Genomic DNA, 14,096 nt, shown 5'->3' with positions numbered 1-14,096 from the left:
CGCGGCCATCTTGTTTTACAGCTACTAATTATTTGGACTTTGAATTCAAGTCAAATGATAAAAAAATACCTTTTTATTACGAGTACAACAAAGTCATAATATCACTAGAGTAAAGTAGTAATATTAGGAGAATAAAGCACTCATTTTATGAGAACTTGGAGGAAAGTTGAGCGTCTTGTAAAGTTAGACTTGTGTTTGGTTTTACAGATAAGCAATCATTTTTTTCACATCAGCATCAAATTATTATCAACAGCAGGACTTTGAAACATCAAGCAAACAACTGAGTTTATGACGTAGAAAAGCCACACAGACTGAAGTGATCACATCATAACTATCAAGGATTTCTGTTTCTAAAATTCTGGTTGAAAAATTGCATCTTTTTTCTGCTAATATTATGACCATTTTCTCACAAGTCAACAGAAATTCTTGTAGCTTGAGCCTGAAACTTCATTGTACCATTAATGAAACTAAAAGCCACTTTTTGAAAATATTTGAAGATGAATAAATTAAAAATACCAGCCTTTATTTTGAAGCCGTATCGCTCAGGTATTTCTACCAGTAATCTGATCTGGAGGTCTTCACTACAAAGCCAACAGACTTTGTTTGTTTCCTACACAGCTGGGTAATCCTATTAGCTTCCATAAATGGGTCAGAACCGAACCATTGACAAAGTCGACTCTGAGGAACCCAGAGTTAAAGACAGGCAGCAGTATCAGAGCTGAGCCTCACACTCAGGTTACAGTTAGACGTTCCCTCTGATCAGACAATAACGGCCGTATAGCTGAATAAAAACCAGTTTCAGTCGCTGTTTACATGGCAAGGTGTGGCTCTTTCTGCTCACAAAGTCTGGAAAGCACCCAGCAGCTGCAGGCCTGAAGGAGCTCTGGCCTCGTTTGTCCAAAAACGACAAGCAGAGAAAATAAACGTTCAAAACAGAATTAACTTCCTTACAGATCTACTCAAATCATCTCATGACAGATCTGATCATAATGAGTCATTTATGACAAGGAAAAATAGTTTCATTAGCCACGCCCAGAACCAAGAACCTGCCTGACAACATGAAGTAGGCCAACAGATCCAAAGCCAAAACACTTCATCTGATCCAATGACGCTAAAGAAGCAACGAGGAAGTTCAGCGGGGGCGTCACAAGACTGAAAAAATATCATTTTCCATCTTATTTAATGAAAGAGCAGGGTATATCATGCAACCATACATCTTTGAAAAGCAGAAGTGGAGCCTCCTGCACAACCAGAATGTAGCAAGTGATTTTTGAATAGCAGATCAACAAAACACTATTACGCAGCAAAAACAGCTGTGAAACCAGCTGACCAAACATGCTGGAGCTCCACTTGGGTTGCTAAGTAACAGACGGAACTCCACCGGGGTTGCTAGGAAACGGCAGTGCCCGCTGATTTGTGACGTTACATTTGGAAAGTTTTTGAATTGGCTCGTTTTCCAGATGTGAAAAAAACACAAGTTGTTTTTAAGAGCTTAAGATGGTTTTAGAAGCAGCAGAAACCAAAATGGAAGAACAAAACCATGCAAAAAAAAGTTATAAACTTAAAAAAAACAATCAATTTGAAGTCTGAATGCGTCGTCTGTTGTCACTATGTTTGATCCACTCTGCCAACCAAAGCCAGTGAATTAATGGCCTTGGTTCATTCTGTGCTATTTGAATGAACTCTAAATAACAGAGATGATCAGAAACAAAGAAACCCAAAGTGAGAGAAGATGATTCCTGAAGGAGCGGAGGAGGAATGTGGTCAGGGTTTCCTGCGGTCGGAGGTCAGCGCTCGGCCGGATCAACGTGCAACGCGTCCTTCAGCTGGTGTCTGTGTGCAAACTTCACCACCAAGTGTTTGGGGAGGAAGCAGACCACATGTGAAACAAGCTGCACACACAGGCATGCAATCCCACTGCCAGGCCACCATGCAGGCTCTTCATGCAGCAGAACACACACCTCGACTAACAGAAAACACGGTCGCAACACACCATTAATCGATTATCGGGTTAACAATTCAAATATTTGCTGTTTGAAGATTACATTTTAGTAAAACGCAGATTCTGTTTCATCAATGCGATTTCCAGAGTTCAATGTGAAGTCAGCACGAGGCGGCCATCTTGTTTATCTTATAGCTTCTAATTATTCGCACTTTGAATTCAAATCTAAACGGATTTTTTCTTTCAATTACCAGAAAAATGTAGTAAATTTATGAAAACTCCAAACCACAAAACAACAAACCATGTAAAAGAGAATTATAACTTATACCAAATCATAATCGTTCCTTAAAATAACAGTTTTTACATTTATCATCCGGTTTAAAGGTGGATGATAAAACTTGATGTGTGGAAAATTTCTGCTGCTTTCGCCACTTGGAAGGAAACGTAACGGCAGAATCTCTGCTGATTCCTGACAAAAACGAGATAAAAGCCCCGATCAAACACCAAACTCTGCCTTTTTATTTGTGCTTCAAAGTACAAAGTATAAGTTAAAATGTAAACGAGGAATGTTGAACATCAAAATAACTTTAATACAAGTCCAAAGTCTTGTACTTTAGACTTGCTATAGAGGTGTTAATCTTTTAACAAATCAGCATTAAATTATCATCAGTAGCAGGACTTTGAATCAAACAATTTATTGTTTATTTTAAATAAAGAATGAACAATAAAAACTTAAGAAGTAGAGCAGCATGAACAATTAAAATGAGTTACAACAACTGGGGCCAGTAGAAGTTCTTGGTCGACTCAGAGCCGTTTCCACAAACTGCAGAGCTGCAGGCGTCAGAGCCGCCGTCATGAGGCGACACGTGGTTTTAATCAGAGCCCACACACACACACACACACACACACACACACACACACACACACACACACACACACACACACACACACACACACACACACACACACACACACCTCGTCACCTTTAAGAGCCCAGAACCATGCAGATCTGATGCCCTTCACGCTGCGCTCACACACACACACACACACACACACACACTGGGTTTCACTTTGGCAAAAGTGCAACTCGCCCGGATCTTATCACAGGTCAGGTTTGGATGTCAACAAACAGTCCAGGTGTGCAGAAACTCAGTTTAGACGTGAATCCGGCGCTGAGACCAGATTGATGTTCCAGGATTTTCTCAACACAGACATTCCCACTGGAAACCAAAAACTTTCCACATCCCAGCCAAATTACTGCATGACATGGATTTAAACATAAAATATCTGAATTTAACCAAAAAGAAAGATTAGAAGTGACAGAAAATAATTTCAAAAAGTAGCTTTCATTTCATTTCTCTGAGTGGAAGAATGTTTAAATTATAAAAATATATTAATAATATTAGCTGAATTAGGTCAATTTTACCAGAAAATGGAAGCTAATCAATCAGAAGCAGAAATTAATCATTTTAACCACAGTCATGGCAGCACAGCTGAATGTTTGTTAGCATATGCAGCTCAAAATTTTCCAAAACTATTTTAAAAAATCTTTCTGATTTCTGTTTCAGGAGAAATTCACGCCTGGGTTAAAAGAGAAGCTAATCTGAACGAGATTCTGAGCTTTTATGCTGCCGTCAAACAGAAAGAAGTCAAGGACAAACACACACACACACACACACACACACACACACACACACACACACACACACACACACACACACACACACCTGTTGCTCCATCTTCTGCAAACACGACCTTTGTTCACTCGCTGATAGAAACGCATTGTGTTCTTTCTCTGGTTCTGCAGCTGAACCAACATGGAATCTGTGTATGACTTTCTTTTTATAGCCGACAGTAAAACCACTAAATGTTGTTTCAGCTCAGCAGGGCCAACAACACAGAAAGTAGATTCTGTTATTTTATCAATAAAGACCTAAACTTTAATTTTTGGGGCTTATTTCATCTGCAGTATCATTCATTCAGATCCAAACAGCCCACCTTCATGCTGATGCAACATCCACCTAAACAGCAGCAACTCTCTCTCAGGTTAATTTTCCACTAACCGTCTCTTTCCTCTGGCGATTCGCTGCCAGTTTGGTCCCTCAGGACGCAGAAAATGAAGAAGACTGGAAATTTATTGGCTTTTCCTTTAATTAGGAGCCTGTTTACAGCCAGTTAGAGGAATTTGTTGCAGCTGAAAGAAATTTCTGAGACTTGGTTTGTGCTGAAATCACTTCTCATTGGTCTGATTCTGATCAATTACAGAGATCAGAACCCTGATCAATTACAGTGATCAGAACCCTGATATATATATATATCTATATATAGATATATATATATATATATCTGGATCTGTGTTGGGTCATTGGTTAAATTTCTCTGACGGTAACTCTGAAATGATCTTTTATTTAATTTTAATAATTAAACATAAAATATATTCTATTTAACTTTATTTAAATATTTTTTTTCATATTGAAAATTTATCACAAAACTTCACTTTATTTAAATTTTGACATTTTGCTTATATTTTTAATTCAGTTACAAACTTGTTCCTCTTTTATTTTATTTCTTAAAACTTTTTTATATTGAACATGAGATCTTAAAACTTCTTTTTTTATGTTAATTTTTAATAGTTTTATCTCTTTTATTTATTTTTTATGTATTTTCAAACATATTTTTTAACATTAAAAATTTAGAAACTCCTTTTCAAAAACTTTTTGGGTTTTTTCCCCAGCCAGAACATCTAAGATCATAAAACTCCATCCATCCGTTTTCTTCCTTTTATCCGGGGTCACGGGGTCAGCAAGGAGGCCCAGACGTCCCTCTCCCCATCCCAAGGCGTTCCCAGTCTTCCTCTCCTCCCGGTGGAAGATGAACGCCTCAGCAGGGAGCCTCCATCCTGACCAGACGCCCGAGCCTCAGCTGGCTCCTCTCGATGTGGAGGAGCAGAGGCTCAACTCGGAGTCCCTCCCGGATGACCGAGCTCTAAGGGAGAGCCCAGCTGCCTGGCGGAGGAAACCCGTTTCGGCCGCTTGTATCCGCGATCTCGATCTTTCGGTCATGACCCAAAGCTCGTGACCATAGAAGAGGGTAGGAACGTCGATCAACTGGTAAATCGAGAGCTTCGCTTTTCGGCTCAGCTCTCTCTTCACCACGACGGACCGGTACAGTCCAATCCGTCTGTCGATCTCCCGCTCATTTGTGAACAAGATCCACCTGGGGCAGGACGCCCCCCAAACCCGACCCAGAGAAGCACTGCACCCTTTTCATGAAACTTGTTCATCGTTTTTAGCTCGTCGTCAGACAGAAGCTCTCAGATGTATCCATCTCTTTACATGGTGAACCTCTGATCGTCTGCAACAAGCCCACACAATAGTCCTACACAACAGGAACAGCTAGTAATTAAAGCTATTGTTTGAAGAGAAATGAAAATAGAAGTTGGCTGGAATCATTAGACTGAAGGGCATTGTAGCTCTCCTCCTCCACTGCTTTTTGTCTCTGCATCTCCTTTCATGTTTCCATTCTTTACCAGGCAAAGCCTTTTATTCACTTAATGATTACTCTGTCTTTCTGGAGTGCAGCGCCTCGCTTCTGACTGACGGGATGCTGAATTAACGGGGAGAGACTGAGTCGGCGCCCAGGTTGCTAAACGGCCTTCTGCGCTCACCGCTCTTCACTCGGCGGCGGAGGAGGATCCATCATGCTTTGCTGCTGAGTGCGTGACAGGTGGCTACAAGCGGCGTGCATATGTATCGCCAGTCAAGATGATGAAGCTTAAAGGCCATCTGGGGTGAAATAAAATGACGCCTCACGGCTGGAAGACTGCAGACATTGCACTCTTGGGAGTTTTGCAAAAGCGTGATGCTGACAAAACTGATGTACAAATTGTTCCATCAACAACACAATGTGGGATGTATTGATGGGGTTTTTCCCCTCTCCCTCTCTGAGCACCACAATGCAGCCGACAGACTGAAATAAGGAAACAATAGGGAACAATCAGCAGAATGTCTACATCTCTGCACTGCTTCCATAAACACAGCAGAAATCTCTTTCAGCAGAGTCACAGAAATAAACGACATTAAATCGACAGATTATTTCACAATTCATCAACGCAGAGGCTCAAATGTAACGATTTGCATTTGAATTGAAAATGTCAGTGACGAGTGTCTGCTGTTTGCAAGAACAAACTTTAAACCAGCTGCAGAAAAATATGATACCCAAAAGTTTCACTCAAAATCTGGTCTAATTTTTACTGCAAATATTTTAGTTCACTTGAAATAAAACCAAACTAATTTACCAGTAACTTCTGCAACACATAGGAGCTGGTTTAAGTAAGTAATTATTTTATATTTGTAAAATATGAAGGAAAAGTTGTAGTTCCACAGGAAGATTATTTCACTTACAACATGGGAAAAATGTTTTGTTATATTTGAAACAATCTGTAAGTATAACTAGAACGTTTTCAGAAATGTGAAGCTCCTATTTCTTGCTGAAAAGTTTCTTGTAAGTTAGTAAACTTGAATTAAGACAAAAATAAGACATCTGCAGTAGAAAATAAAACACAAAGTCTTTGGTAAGGAGTTAACACACTGAGCCTTCCTGGTTTCAGGTGTTTTTCTCTGAGCCCATAAAGGAATTTATAGCAATTAATTACTAAATGATTGAGTGACAGAGTAATTAATTGCTGCAGCTGTGCTTCTGGAGTTCGCAGCGCACACAGCAGGGGATCCTTTCTGAATCTGTGTTGTTATTATTTCTCCCCTTCACAATGCCGGCGCCAGATAGAACCGCACATTCCTGACTTCCTTACTTGGAGGTCAGCATATAACCTTGTCCCTCTCTCACACACCAGCTGCGGCGCCGCAGACGCAACACGCCGTCACTTCCTGTGGAAACCTGAGGAGAAATCTGGGACCCGAAAAGATTTTAAGCTAAACCTATGTATGGACAATAAATAAACAACTATATATATATATATATATATATATATCTCACAGCAGACACACAATCAGATAGAATATTCAATATTCAATGTGTAGAATAGTCCCGAACCGCACAGCATTCTGGGAGATGTAGGCAGAGAAAATGCTTTAGCTAGCTAAAGCTAAGCAGGAATCAACTAACTCGCTCACTCTTCGGTTACCTAGCAACAGCCTGCTGGGTAACTTGCGCAGCAGCAGTTTAAGGTTCTGGTTCATAACTGGTTACTGGAACTTCACAGCTTTACAGATGATCCACTGGTTTACAATCTATCCAAAAGTTCATGTCATTTTCATGGGATTCTGTCCAAAGTAATAAACACTAAAAATGGATGTTACTCAAAAGTTTAATTTATTAAAGTCTGTGACGCAGTAAAAAATAAAATTTTGTACTTTTCTGAGAACAAACCTTCTCACAAAGACTTTAGATGAATATTACAGAGAAACTGAGTCTTGAAGCCCTTTGAATCTTTTGCATTGTTGGAAATGGAGAGTGAGAACAATGAGATGAAAAATCAGGCCTGGTCTATACGTGTGATGCAGATCGGCCTCAACATCTGAAGCTCCTCAGCAGGGCCTCCGCTCCACAATGCACCGCGTATCCATGCTGGATTCCCTCAAAGCTGCTTAAATTGAGCTTGAATGGCAGAAAATTAGTGAAGTGATGCGTGAATGGGGAGGAAACTGTGCAGCCGAGACAGGAGGAACGCCACTGATTCATCACCAGACCAACCGGACCGCATCCTCCGGAGGGAAACGGCGAGCCGTGCAATTAAAGCTGCGGTCATTACACCCTTCTTAAACCCAACGCATCAATTTACCCCCACAGCGATCATCCCACAGCGTCACTGCCAGCTAACTCCCAGAACACCGGCGCCACAGGTGTTTCACATGTTATCATTTCTACAGAGGAGGCAGACCAGATCGGCAATCAGCCAGACGGCCGTCCTCAATCACTGCTGAGCTCACAGCAGCTCATCACCGCTGCACCAACGAATCACACCAGGAGATGGAAAATATTTAACTTGACCAATCATTCTCATTTGTTTTGGGGTCTAACAATTAATCAGCTTATGACTAATTGTTAATTAATGGCTTACTACTTTAAATTTTGTTCAAATTGATTAACTAGTAATGCATCCACATTTTACATTTCTGAAGACGCTCGAATGATCCTGAAATGCTCTGATGGTTAACTAACCTGAATAACAGAGTTTAAAAAATATGAATATCTTTGTTTTTAAGCTCATATGTCTATTAATTTAATAATTTATGAGCAAAAAGGGTTTAAATTGAATGTTTATTTTGTTGATATATGCTATCGGTCAACTAAATGGAATTCTTCAGACATAAAACATAAATGAATTGACGTTATTGCAAAGAAAGATGAGATCATATTCTCAGGCCGGGTTGAGAACGCTGATCTCACCTCCATAACTTCCTGTGAACAAAATGTTTTTTTGAGCGACTCCACCAGCAGCATTCCTCTCAAACAGGTTTCAGACCAAAACGCGTACAGTATTTTACTGCCAGTGAGTTTATGAACAAACCAACAGAACCCCCACCCTCTACGTAAGCCATGTTTAATAATCAGACAGATTTGCCAGGATCTATTTTCTTCCATGGTTGACAAAACTTCCTGTTTAAAAAGTGTGTAAACCGTCCAGCAACAATGATGAGGTTTTATCTGATGTGTTTTATTGTGTGAACTCTTGCTAGCGAGAGCAGAAAGTGATGAATGTATGTCTGTATAAACAGACATTGTAAGTGGAGATATTTATATGATAATGTAGGTGGATTTCATTATGTTCGCTCTGATTAACAGACTCTCAGTTACATCACAAGACGGTGCTGGAAAATAGAGGAACAGAGGTCAAGAATGTTTTTCTTCCAACACGACAGGCTGGAAATTTCTCAAACTCAGCAAATACGTTGCCTTTATAATGGTTTATGTTCAGAATTGTGAAATAAATCTATTTTGAAAGAGCTGACTGACGTTTTCCTGAGAACGAATGAGTCATTGCAACAAACTCTCAGGAAAACAATCACATCATCAGCGTAAGGTTTGACTCGAATGATTGTTTAGCTTAAGGCTGAACAAGCTAACTTTTAAGTTGCTCTAATTCTAAAGAATAAACAAAATTAATCTGAGAATAAATGGTTTCACTGTTGCCTTCCTGGTTCTGTTGGACCTCAGCAGAGTCTCTCCAGTCATTATTAGGTGATGTAGGGCAGAACTGGACTGGTTTCAGTCTGAACTAAAGACCTATTTGTGTCAACAAGTCACTTCTTATTTGTAGGGACAGAAATCACATGTGGGGTACCCCAAAGTTCAACCCTGGGCCCCCTTCCACTTAACATCTAAACAGCAACAATTAATCAGATTAATGACCATAACTACGCAGACGATGCACCGCTCTATATTCTGACGTCATCAGGTGACTCCGAACCCATCCAATCACAAGTTCATGTGTGTTGGTGCCATTAGCTTCTTCAGATGGACAGAAACAGAACTTATTTAAAAAAGAACGACAGACAGTCAACACACACAGTCAGTACAGCTGGAAACTAGAGATCAGGCTGAAATCTGAACTCAGACCTGAACATTCAGTTACACAAAGACAGTTACAAAGTCAGCCTTCTATCACCTGAAGAACAGTTTCAGCAATATCTAGAGAAACCCTTTGTTTATATTGGCTCCCTGTAGCTCAGAGAATAGTCTTTAAGATACTTCTGTTAGTTTATAAATCACCGAACAGTTAAAGATCTGCTGCTGTTGTACAAACCTTCCAGACCTCTCAGGTCTCCTGGTTCTGGTTCTGTTCTTTATCCCCAGAACCAAACAAGGAGAAGCAGCAAAACTTTCCAAAAAACGTTTCGAAAAATTTCCAAAAAACTGCAAAACAGTAGAAACACTGAGCTCCTTTCAATCAGCTGGTCAGAGCTGCCAGTAATGGTAAATATTGATGATGGAATTTGACTAAATGTAATTTGCATTGTTTATTATGTTTTTATCATGTAAAGCCCTTTGATCTGCCTTGACTAATCTATTATAGTCCACAGAGTTCATCAATGAGGTCAGCATCTTTCATAAACGGCTTCGACACGCAACGCTGGAAAAGATCAGAATGATGAAATACCCTGTGATCCGTCCAAACTTACAAACATCCAACATGATTCCTTTAAATCCTGCAACAAGGCGAGTTTGGATCGGTTCAGCTTTGAGTCATTAACGTTTTCACCACAGCAGGTTCTGGTTGGACTAACTCACCGCTCATGTCACAAGAATGTTGATTTATATAAAGATAAAGCAACATGTAACCAGAAAATGGGTGGCAGTAATGAAGTCACCTTCCTTCCTATTTTTATAGTTAAGTTTTAAAAGATTTGAAGAGATGAAAGGAAATCTTGGGTCATTAGTGTTGATCACTGATGATGACCAACAGTCCTGCACATTATGCAACTGTCATTTTTCTTTTTTGGCTTCTGCTGTCCAACAATGTGAAGCACTTCCTGCATCTGCTCCAAGCCAAACCCCCTGTCAAAAGTTTTATAATCGAGCTGAGCAGGATGATAAATCCTCAAACTGGTTGGATCTTCCTGTTAGTCATAATACCAGCAAAGCAGAGTCTAAACATGCTGCAGATGTTTCTCAATCAGCAGCTTGGAGTCTATTTTAGTCCAAACTCACAAGATGAGAACGAAAATTCACAGTTTATGTAACATTTATAGTGAAAGAAGCATCTGGATTGAACTCAATAAACACATTTTGACCCATTCTTGAGCTTTTTTCTGCTTCAATGATGATTTCAGCAGCTGAAGCCATTAGAGCTAATGATCAATCAATATTTCATCTTATTATAGGTCATAATCCAGAACATACAAACACGCTTAATAGCCTGAGCTCTTGAATATAAAGCTTTTACTCTTGTTAAATTCCCCTTCTCATCATTTAAAAGTAGTTTAAAGGATGAGAAAAACTTGTCTGACAGCAGCAAAGAGGAGAAGAGATGGACCTACCTCTGGATCCTTTTCCTCTCGATATTCCAGAAAATAAAGTCCCGGTGGTCCGGAAAACTTCCCAGATTCACATCCTGCTGGGAGGAAAGCGAAACGAATCCTGGGAAGAATCTCCTGAAGTTTCAGCTGGACGACATTCCCGCCACAAAAACGCTGATTTTTATGTCTTTCTCTCTCCTTGTCCGCCTCGGTTAAACTCGGTTAAATCAACGCGTCCGAGTCCGACAGAGTCCAGAAGGAGGGGAGCTCACATCCAGCCGGTTCTCCTTCCAGGAGCTTTGAAACAAGACGAGAGCGGAGCTTTTCTCCTTCCTCCTCCTCTCACTGAACTCCCCGGAGGCTGGAGAAGCTGCGTCACGTACGCAGGAGTTATCACCGGAAGTTCAGGCTGCGCACCTTCAAAGTAAAACGCTTCCGAACAAAAACTCTGAAAATGAAGATAAAACACACAAAAAACTGGATAAAGTAACAATACACAAGCACATTAGGACAAATTATAATCTAATTAGTATAGCAATTTATTTTAGAGAAGCTTAATCACAGACAGTGATATTTAAGGCAATTATTTATTTTGAGAACGAGCTTAAAGCTAATCAATTCCTGCAATTAAAATGATCAGAAATTGATACCACATCAGTCCAATAAATCAAAATAGAAATGTCATGCTAAGACCTCAGTCAGAGGTTGGTAACCTAAACTAATTAAAACGACGGAAAGTAAAGATAAAACTATTTTAAATTCGGCTTAGGTTTTAAAATAAAAGGATTTATTGTATTTTCACTAATGTAACATTTAATTTGATAGAAAACAACTCCACATGAAAGCATGTCTGACATCAAAGATTTAAAAATATATTTCAAAAAATATTCCCAACTCTATTAGTGCAAGAAGTAGTAAGGTTAGCATTTATTTTTGAAGTTTAGATTCTGAAATGCTGATCAATTCCTTATGTTTTTTGTTTGTTTTTGACAGTTATGACAAACTTGCAGTTCTAGTTTTAATGGTCGATCATGCAGTTATTGCCACCATCCGATAAAAGTTTTACCTAAGTAGCTGATTGATCAATACATATCAATTGAAACTTTAGTGGAAGGAAAAACAGTGATCAGGCAGCAAGAATTATCACAGCATTCAGAAATAAACAATCCTGAGCTCTTTAGTTTCCAAAAAGCCAAACTGAGTTTTATTTTGAAATTCCTTTCAGGAACACAACCTGTATCATAATAAGCTTACTCACAAATTAAATTCTGGTTTAAATTAAAGATATTTTTTTATAATATGAAGTGTAATTAAAATCTGAGATTGAGTCTGTTTGAATTTAAAAATAAAAACCAAAAACTAAATCCATGCTGGGTCAGACACAGCAGCCTAATTCACTTTCAGATGGACTCCTGCGTCTATGGACATTCAGAACAACTTGTTCAATATTCTCAAACATGTCAGTTGGGCTTATTTTTTATTTCCTGCTCACACTTCAAATAATGAGTAATTTCTTCGTCAGATCCGGGATGCTGGCGGAGCTGTCAGACCCAGTTCAGCCTCCCGCTGCTAATTTGAGGCTCTGCTGGGACACAATCGAGGCTTTGTTGCTGGAGAATTTGTGAGAGAAGTAATCCTTGACACGGAGCCTGGCCCTTTGTTTCATAAGTCTCCTGAGGTTTACAGTGAGCATCAGTCAAAAGGAGCAACTTGAACCAGAGGAGCTGAAAAGGAAAATATGCAGAAAGATGAAGATTCAAGAACAAATATGAGTTTATTTCACTGATTTTTGATGGTATTCTTCTATTTTGCTTACACTATGAGGAAAAATAAATAAAATATTGCAAATAGGCATACAAATAATCAATACACACAAAAAAGCAACATTACAAACATTTTTCTGCTACTGAAACGTTAATTTTCTCATCCATAACTGAGATAATTTTTATATTTTTATTAAATGCCTCCTGAGAAAAAAACAACAAAAACAGTGAAATGGAATAGTATGAAATACATTTTTATTCCCTTTGCAGTAAAAAACATGTGAACATGTAATTTAAACTAAACTGAACGATCAGGCTGCAGCGCCCTCTTGTGGCAGCTGCATGCAACAACCTCTGAACTTCAACTTTCAAAAGTAAACTTCAGATTTTTTCATGACAAAAAAATAAACCAAAACAAAACAAAAATGAATGTTTCAAAGATTCAAATTTTATATCTCAAAATAGAAATAAAAACATATTAGCCGACACTTTTTTAGTTGTTTGCACTGTAGCACAGCTTGCGGAGATGGGAAGTTAGGAAAGGAAAAAATTTTGACTTTACTGTTAAAAAGCTTGAAAATATATCAAAGTCACTGAAACTTAAAACATATGTCAAAATTATTCTCAATCAAGCAATAATAATAATAATAATAAAAATAATAATAATAATAATAATAATAATAAGTTAATAGTATCATTTATTGCATTTATTAAAACCACATAGCAACGTGGTGCTAAATGGGAATTAGGTGAATATGATTTTTACTATTTCTCTTTCATTGTTACGTGTTCTAATTGATTTGGTATACTTTTTGTGTTTATTTTGTCATTTATGTTGTTTCAGTTTATTTTTTTAAATGTAAAACACTAACATTGTTTTAAAAGGAAACTATATGAATAAATATCTTCTATAAAGGACATGTGTCATTCATATAAGAGCTAAACATAAAAAATATATGTATATATTTACAGCTGAACACAAGGCAAGCAGTCACAGATAACTTTCAGAAGAAAACCTTCTGGTCAGATTAAATCAAAAGTGGCAGAAAACTATCTCTTCGTGTTGGCTTTCCTACTCTTAAAGGGGCGGAATTATATATCTTCAGGCACATAGTTGTTATAAAAATGCTTTATATATCAAACATGAAATTCACTTCCTGGTCTAATTGGGCCTCTGTCTCTTTAAGAAGCTCCAGCTCTTTCTGAAGCTCCGCCTCCAGGAAGTCATCCCACATTGCTCCTCGTTAGCAATGTTTTTACCACCGTTGCTCTGAGCAGCAGTTCCTATAACGAGCTCAGTTCCACCAGGTGTTTGCTAATTGCTTCTGGCTAGTCTGGAGGATCTGAGTGGAGGAGGAGCTGCGCCTTGAAGGCGGAGCTAGATCTAACCCAGGCGTTTGGGTTGCCATGGAG

The 14,096-nt window shown here is 38.8% G+C and overlaps 1 protein-coding gene across 1 annotated transcript in view; it reads right to left on the bottom strand.

Moving 5' to 3' along the window:
- The window catches only part of LOC129351869 (plexin-B2-like), a 104,049-nt gene extending 92,787 nt beyond the window's left edge, over positions 1-11,262 (bottom strand). The window contains 1 exon segment of the mRNA XM_055020690.1: positions 10,942-11,262. The gene's annotated coding sequence lies outside the window, so the exon portion shown is untranslated.
- Between the last annotated feature and the right edge of the window lie 2,834 nt (positions 11,263-14,096).

The sequence above is a fragment of the Poeciliopsis prolifica genome, unplaced genomic scaffold (genome assembly GCF_027474105.1).
Source record: "Poeciliopsis prolifica strain line A6 unplaced genomic scaffold, Auburn_PproV2 SCAFFOLD070, whole genome shotgun sequence".
Classification (NCBI taxonomy): Eukaryota; Metazoa; Chordata; class Actinopteri; order Cyprinodontiformes; family Poeciliidae; genus Poeciliopsis; species Poeciliopsis prolifica.
The sequence above is the reverse complement of the archived record's forward strand: the minus strand, read 5'-3'. Positions and strand labels throughout refer to the sequence as shown.